The sequence below is a fragment of the Rattus norvegicus genome, chromosome 1 (genome assembly GCF_036323735.1).
Source record: "Rattus norvegicus strain BN/NHsdMcwi chromosome 1, GRCr8, whole genome shotgun sequence".
Taxonomy (NCBI): domain Eukaryota; kingdom Metazoa; phylum Chordata; class Mammalia; order Rodentia; family Muridae; genus Rattus; species Rattus norvegicus.
In genome coordinates this window covers 1,313,031-1,321,219 of record NC_086019.1, presented here as the reverse complement: position 1 = coordinate 1,321,219, position 8,189 = coordinate 1,313,031, and the positions used below count along the sequence as shown (strand labels likewise).

The following is an 8,189-nucleotide window of genomic DNA, read 5'->3' as shown; positions in this document are numbered from 1 at the left end:
TTACATCATTTTTCTCTCCCTGTTTGCCTTGCTTGCTCTTTCTCTCTTTCTCCCACCCTTCGTTATCCTTACTCCCCATATCGACTTTTCTGACCTCTTTGGGACTAGTGAACTCTATCCTTGGGATCAATGAGCCCACTAGAGAATTGCCCCAAATAAATCTGGAAACACTCTAATTTGGCATGGGTTGAATCCCTAACCCTAACCCTAACCAACCCTAACCCTAACCCTAACCCTAACCCTAACCCTAACCCTAACCCTAACCCCAACCCTAACCCAAACCCTAACTCTAACCAACCCTAACCCTATCCCTAACCCTAACCCTAACCATCCCTAACCCTAACCCTAACCCTAATCCTGCTCTAAACTGTCCCTGTGTGTTAAAATAAAATAAATACCTTTTAAAGAGTAAAGACAGAGCATAACCATAATTTTTGGAAGAAAAAAACTAAGTTCTAATAACTGAAAACAATGTGATCCCTTCACAATTAATACCAAGTGGGTTACTATTATGTGACAAGATTTGGCTGTCAGGGCCACCAAGCAAGGTCCATTGTTTCTGCTTTTGTTTTTTCCGACCCATAACAGAGACGGCTGCCAGCCATGTGGCTGCCCTTATGTCAGTGAAGCTATGACTCCCCCTTCTTTATCCCATAGTCAAGATGGCAAACGGCCCTGTGTCGTTTAAATCATGCCCTGCCAGCCTGGGTGTAGCTGTCCACCCAAGGACTATGGCAAACCCAACTGGATTAATGTCTCAGCAGACACCTGACGGCATCTGGCAATCGAGGTTTAAACCCAAAAGTGTCCATTTTCTAGTCTTAGCTGGAACCCGAAGGCTCAGCTGCACATAAGCCTGGGGCTGTACAGTTGGGAATGAGGGTAGCCCGGGTCAAACATCCAATCATCTTGCCTCTGACTCCTGAATGCTGGGATTACAGCCATGAAAACCACTAAGCACAGCTCAAAAATGGGAGTCCTGAATTTACATTTGTGGGTTTGCACATTTTCTTCTGCTTTTTTGTTTGTTTGTTGTTTGTTGAGACAAGGTTTCTCTGTGTAGTCCTGGCTGTCCTGGAACTCTCTCTGTAGACCAGGCTGGAATTCACAGAGATCCTCCTGCCTCTGCCTCCCAAGTGCTGAGATTAAAGGCGTGAGCCACCACCACCTGGACTCTTTTTGAGGCTTTATTCCATCTCCTTAGAAACTCTCACATTCCATTCATTTACTGTTTGGATTGCTATATATTCCTAGTAATTAGCCTTTTCCTCCCAAGTAACATCATTCTTCATAATTTTATCTTCTGAGTTCTACTTGGTCCCACATTAGTATAGCGACTTCAGAATTCTATTGGTTAAGGTTTGCACCATAAACATTCTTGTAAACAGTACAAGGTTTAATTTGCTTTTCAACCAGTTCAATACTTGCTGTCTTTTAATTGGTGTGTTTAAACAATTCCTGATTAATGTATTTTATGTGTTGGATATTAAAATCTGTGGCATTTCTAGTTATAAATTGGACATTTTTATTATTCACTTCATCATTACAGTTGAATTATTACTCATTCCTAGTTATTCTCTTTGAAAAGCATTTTGTTAACATTTAATGAATTTCTCTACATTAGACTTCAAGCTACCAAGAACCAGTGACTTAGGGTTTCATTGCTGTGAAGTGATCCATGACCTAGGCAATCTTACAAAGGTGACCATTTAACTGGGGCTGCCTTTACTTTCAGATAATGTTCAGTCCATCATCATATTATCAGGAAGCATGGCAGCTGCAGGTAGAGACGGTGCTGGAGAAGGAGCTGAGAGTTCTTCGTCTGAACGCATCTAGGAAGGGACTGTCTCCTGCACTGGGCAGAGCTTAAGCATAAGACATCACAGCTCAGCTCTACAGTGACATGTCCTCCAACAAGGCCAGACCTATGTCCCGGGTCAGCTCTACTCTGACTTCGCTAGAAGCTCCAGTGCTGTCCCTGCAGGAAAGGACCTCATGGTTCTAAAACCCCAGGTCTTCCTTATCCTGGAGGGCATGTTGTGTTCATATAAAAGAGCATCACGATTATGTTTAATACTTCTAGTTGTCCCAGTGTTTACAGTGTACGCTTTAATGAATCAGAGTCTACATTCAAATTATATGCACTATGAAGACCTTAGCACAATAAATTCTCAATGCTCCTTCCTAACTTTGTGGTGCTGTTATTAGCGTTAGCACATATTTTACCTCTGAGTGTTCTATAAACAAATAGACTGTTGATACTATTTTTACCACTGCTAATTTTCTTTTAGAGAATGTTAAAATAGAAGTTATTTAAACTTTCATTTATGTGATTCTTAATATGTTTTCTGCACAGTATGGATCCTGGTTTCTCTCTGGTGTCATAGTCTTTCCTGCCTGGAAAGCATTTTATCATGAAATTGATCCACTGATTGAATTGATTACACAGATGATGTGCACTCAGCATTTGTCTGCCTGCACAAGTCTTCATTCTCTTCACTTTACTTTGTGTGTACAATTATGGATTCGTAGTTTCTTCCCGTAGGCCATGTTAAAGTACCTTCAAGCTACTACAAGTTCTGGTATGACAATGCCTATAATTTTTATCTTCACTTTCTGCATTAATGTTGCTACTATTTCTCTGGTTGCCTTCAAAATCATTTCTTCTCAGAAATTCAAGTGTGACACAATGATGTGTATAGGTTTTTGACAGGCTTGTTGTTTCGGTTACAGATATAGCTGGTTGGATTACTGATTTATAAGGCTTTATATTTTTAATTTCCAGATCTATTTTTCTTTTTAATATTTTATGAATTTTTGAGTTATGTTGCTGGTATCAACCAATTTTTAAATTTTATCAGCAATTGCTTCTTCAAATATTTCCTTTTTTATATTAAAGTTGGGTTTATTGGGAAGATGCTTTCTGGTGGGCAAGTTCACTGACCCCAAGGACCAAGGCCAGAGAAGTTGCCAAGGGGAAAGGGGGTGAGTAGGAGAGAGAAAAGGGCACTGAGAGAGGAGAGGAGAAAAAAAGAGCTCTGTTTTTTGTGTTTTTTTCAAGTCTTTGTTCTGTTCCTTGTTTCTGGTCCTATTGTGACTTGTGTTATTTTAAAACATCTTCATCTAAACCAAAGACCTTACTGTGTGCTTTCAGCACCTACGAGGTCGTAACGAGCCGCCCCAGGTTAGTTCCTAACGCCATTTTAAGTGTGGCTTTTCCTGCCATTCATGTCTGTATGTATGTATGTGTGTATGTATGTATGTGTGTATGTATGCATGTATGTATGTATGTATGTATGTATTATTTCTAAATTTTTATATAACCTATATTCTACAAGAATATAAACTGAAAACACACTTTTGATAAGTTAATTGACCAATCTCTCTCTCTATTTGGGGAGGATGAAGAAGGGACAGACTGACACTGGCCTCACCTCTGTATGCGGATCTGTGAGGAAGCACCTCCACTCTCAGACAGGAGACCCGAGCAGCTTGTCACTCACTCTCATCACCATGAACTCCTCATGCCTGATTCTGTCTTTATAATATCCCAACATCATCTTAAGTCTTACACAGAGCCTTGCGTGTACAACAACTGTTCAATGTAGACCAGGTCACCTGTACATTGGTGATAGAATAAACCTTACATTATGTATATTAAGCTGCCTCTAACTCTCAAAAACATTAATTTTATGTGGCCCAGTATAACACTAAACTGCTGAAAGATATTATAAATCCCTTCTTGAAAGACTCCCAGGCTAAGGTCAAAGAATACTGAATTAAAAATGAAAAATTTAGTACATAAGATTGGAAGTTAAGAAATCATATTTTCATTATCAGTTTATTCTTCAGAATTTTTTTTGTCAACATTCATGTTCTGGCTAGTTTTATGTCAATTTGACACAAACTGGAGTCATCTCAGAGGAGAGAACCACAATTTAACAATGTTCTGTACGACTGGGCTGCAGGGAAGCCTGTAAGGCATTTTCTTCATCAGCCATTGATGTGGGAGGGGCACAGACCATTATGGATGGGGCCATCGCTGGGCTGGGGGTCCCCTGTGCTATAGAAAAACAGGCTAAGCAGGCCACAGTGAACAAGGCAGTAAGCAGCACCCTTATATTATTATTATTATTATTATTATTATTATTATTATTATTATTATTATATTGCCATTTAGGAGACTTGGTCAGCTTCATTTTCTCTACCTATTAAATAATCAAAATGCAGGAAAAATCTTGAAAGCCTGTTGGTGGAAGAATGCGTTATGCAAAACCTTTGTTTTAAGTTGCCAGGCTTTTGTCTAAGGTCAACAAATTAGAGGGACAGAAGAGATGGCTCAGTGGGGAAATGACTTTTGTGCAAGGATGAGGACCTGAATTCAAATGCCCAGAACCCACCTGCAAATTATGCATGGTACCGATGTGTCTGTAACCTCAGTAGGGAGACAGACAGACCTTAGAGCTGGCTGGACACCAGTCTCACAGAATCAACGAGGTGTATACAGGTGTGAGTGTACAAGAGGTGTATGTGCTTGCCTTTCTGTTTCACAGGCACAAAGCTTGCGCTTCTTTTTGCACTGGCCTTTTTGTCCCAAGAAAGCTTCCTCATTTGTTTAGCTGTGTGACTGAATGCTATTTGTCACCTTATCTGGTTGTTCCACCAGCTCTCAACGGGCCACCCTCTAGCTTTCTTGCCTGGCCCCTTTCTCCTGTTCTTAAGAATTTTATCACCTAGTACACTGTGTTGTTTGACTTATAATTGCTCCCGTCCTACTAATATACATGTCCCAGATTCCCGTTGTAGAGGTTCTAATTCTAAAACAAGGGATGGTGCATCTCCCTAAATATTAAATTTACCTCCACAGTTTGAAACCAGGATTGGACACATGGATATATATATACTTGGGGACTTAGAATGTTTCAATCAGGTGCTGATACGGGGATTATATTTACCATAAAATTGTTAAAAGAGCCTGCACATTCCTACTCTCTGGCTTCTGGTCCTCTTCAAAACTTCAAAGCAGAAATACACAGGAAGGAGGTAATAAACATGCCTCACTTTCACTAATCATGAGGCACATCATGATTTTGTGGATGGTGGGATTTCTTCTGGGATTGACCATCAATAGTTCAGTGATGACCTTAAAAAATAAATGGAAACATAAAAAGGAATGCTAAAGTTTGTGGTGCTTGATAATCTGCAGTTTCACACCTACAAAATATTTGCCCCAGAAAGCTGAGATCCTGACCATCTTGAAGAACAGGAGGACCCCTAAACTCCAGTAATCCACAGGGCAGCTCTCATGTTCCTGTGCTTGCTAAAATTCTGGGGCACTGTAAGGAAGTGTGTCCCAGAAATCTGCTTGCTTCTACCCAGGCCAAAATCACACAGCTTGGTGTTCCTACTGCTGTCGATTAACAGCTTGCTGGTCTTTATGTCTCTGTGGAAAATGTGATGGTCATGGCAGTACTGCACAGCATGTACTATCTCAGCAAACATCCTTTGAACCTTGCATAGAGACTTTCCTTTAAAGACCCCCACCTTCAATGACTTGTTCTAGTGTCTCTCCATCCGAGGCATTATCCTTCAACTGGTAGGTGTTTTCTCTTCTCTGACCATGTGAAACAGCTTGATAAAGTTAGGATGGTCAAATGATTTCACATTGCTGATTTTCCTGCAGAAAAGCAAGACATATATCTTGACATTTTGGAAAATGTTTACAGCCACACAGATCAGTGTGGGGACATGGAAAGCCAGTTAGACCTCTAAAAAGTTCCCTTCAACCAGGGTGGCCAACAACTTATAATTAGTTATGACATTCTCATCAATACAGGAGCAGGCCAGCTGGTCCTGCTCCATGATCACGCTGTTCATGATATGACTGGAACCAAAATTTCAATGAGGAATTAAAAATGGGACATTTAAAATCATGCACAAGACAAGGTTTGTAGCTACAAATACCCAAGAAGACAGGAGAAACAATTGAAAATACCTTAGATATGATATTTTGAAATCTTCATCTGACCATCCATAACAAATATTTTCATTTAATCATTACACACCATCATGGTTTGCAGTTAAAAATTGTGGTCCTTATGTTTCATGCCACTTACAGCCCCTTACCATGATACTGCAGCACACTGTAGCAGTATCAAGAGAAAACTTTGGAGAAAACTTGGAAAGTGGGGTACTTGTCACAGTCACGAATTAATAAATATAATAAAAAGTAAAAAAAAAAAAAAGTCAGACAACCTAGTCAAGCACATTGAATGCTTGGGAAGACAATGAAATACCTTCTAAAGCAGTAGATACAAACTGAGAGCCAGATCATGTTGACAGGGATCAACTGCAAACAAACGCTCACAGACAGTAAGAACTGTTCATTGAAAAGGATAGCCTCCCTCTCCCCTGATCTCAGCAATCACTGTGAACCAACACAGCAAGAAAATCAGGTTCAAGAGGAGTTGATGATACAACAGACACTTCAAAACTCACTGGGTCCAGGCTGGGGAGCTGGCTTTGGAGTCCACAATGTCTATGATTTCTGCAGAGGACCTGCATTTGGTTCTTGGGATACAGGTCAGGTAGTCCACAAGTACCCTAAATCCAGTTCTAGAAGATCGTATACTTCTGGCCTATAGGGCATCCATACACAGCACAGTCACAGGCACAATACGTCACTTTAAAAAGTTATACAAAACTTTTTATGTAATATTATTTATTACCTTTGAAGGTCAGTACATGGCATCAGATTTTCTGGAAGTGCAACTACTGGTAGTTTTAATAAGAGTTTGGGTTTATTTAAAAACCCAATTATGGTAAGTGAAGATGTTATTGTTTTAATTCCAGGTGTGGGATAGGAACTCACAACCATGTCCTATTCCAGTTCCAGAAAATCTGATTTCCTCTTCTGACCTCCATGGAAGACACCAGGGACATGGTGCTCAAACATACATAAAGGCAAAATACTTATACATGTAAATGAAAATAAAATTCTCTAACTTATCAAACACAAATTAAAATTAAGAAAAAGTAGTGTGGAAGATAATAAAGAACATGGAAAATTTAAATGCATAAATCAAGACAGCAAATATGGAAATCACTATGAAAAAGGTAAATTAAAATCACCAAAGTGGAGATAAATGCACTATGTCAATGTTTAACAGCTCCTGGAAGTTCCAGTAGAATCTTTCAGCATCGGACTCTAGTAGCTTTTCAACCAAATGCCAACTTCAGTACTGTAGGTACAGGAGACAGTCTCAGGCAGATCTGTAAGTGAACAGGTATCTATGACGTCCTACGATGCTTCTTTGTGAAGTCGGAGCAAAAATGGACCAATGGTGGCTGGGCAGAGCCCACTGGTTCTTCTGGCTTTCTGTTTCCAAGATTCTTCCTCAGTGGGGCAGTAGAGGGCTGCTTACACTCAAATGTTTGTTTCCAATATTGTCCATTGATCCATTGTTTTTTTTTCCTGCTAGGCCCACAGCCCAAGGCCCTTAACTTTCCTCAAAACGTGACACTGGGTGGGAACAACATTCAAACACTGGACACTCTGTGGGAACTTTGACACTGAAACTTTAATACAGACAGTTTCCATGTTAAACATCAAACCGGAAATCCTAAGAATGTCAATGAACTCCAGAGCTTTGTCTGTCCCTCATGTATGGGCCCTGGTACACACTAGCTAGTAGATGGAGAGTGTTTTGTTTTCCACTTGGAATCCAGCTTTTACAACTTTTTAGTAATTCATGTCTATACTCAAAGTATTCAGTTTGTTATTTTTAAAATAAGATTAATGGATGGTAAAGGACGTTAGCTCCTTACTAAGTTGGGAGTTATGACAAAATATTGTTTTTTTGTAGTGCCCCAGGGTGTGAAACCATAATCTGTGGGGCTGCAAAGAAGAGGACACCATTCATCCCATGTCCTTATTAGGCCTGAGCCTTCTCACCAAAGCCCATGATCCATGGACAGGGGGCTGACATGTTTAACATGACCAAGGAAATACCTGTCAGCCAGGACACTATAAACAAGAGATGTGAAAGATGGAGCAGTATCCTGGCAACATAGGCCCTTCTACTCTCAAAATATGCTTTAGTTGTCTCCTTACAAACAACAGAAATTGCTTGCTTGTGCATCTTAATGTTGGCATGGCAAGAGCAAGGTAGCAGATTGCATAACAGAGT

General features: G+C 40.1%; 1 long non-coding RNA gene across 1 annotated transcript; it reads right to left on the bottom strand.

Moving 5' to 3' along the window:
- Positions 1 to 3,184: 3,184 nt before the first annotated feature.
- Positions 3,185 to 7,653, bottom strand: LOC134484842 (uncharacterized). Its single transcript, XR_010062649.1, has 3 exons — positions 7,132 to 7,653; positions 4,956 to 6,638; positions 3,185 to 3,618 (listed from the first exon to the last, which is right to left on the bottom strand). It is a non-coding gene; the product is annotated as an uncharacterized LOC134484842 (long non-coding RNA).
- Between the last annotated feature and the right edge of the window lie 536 nt (positions 7,654 to 8,189).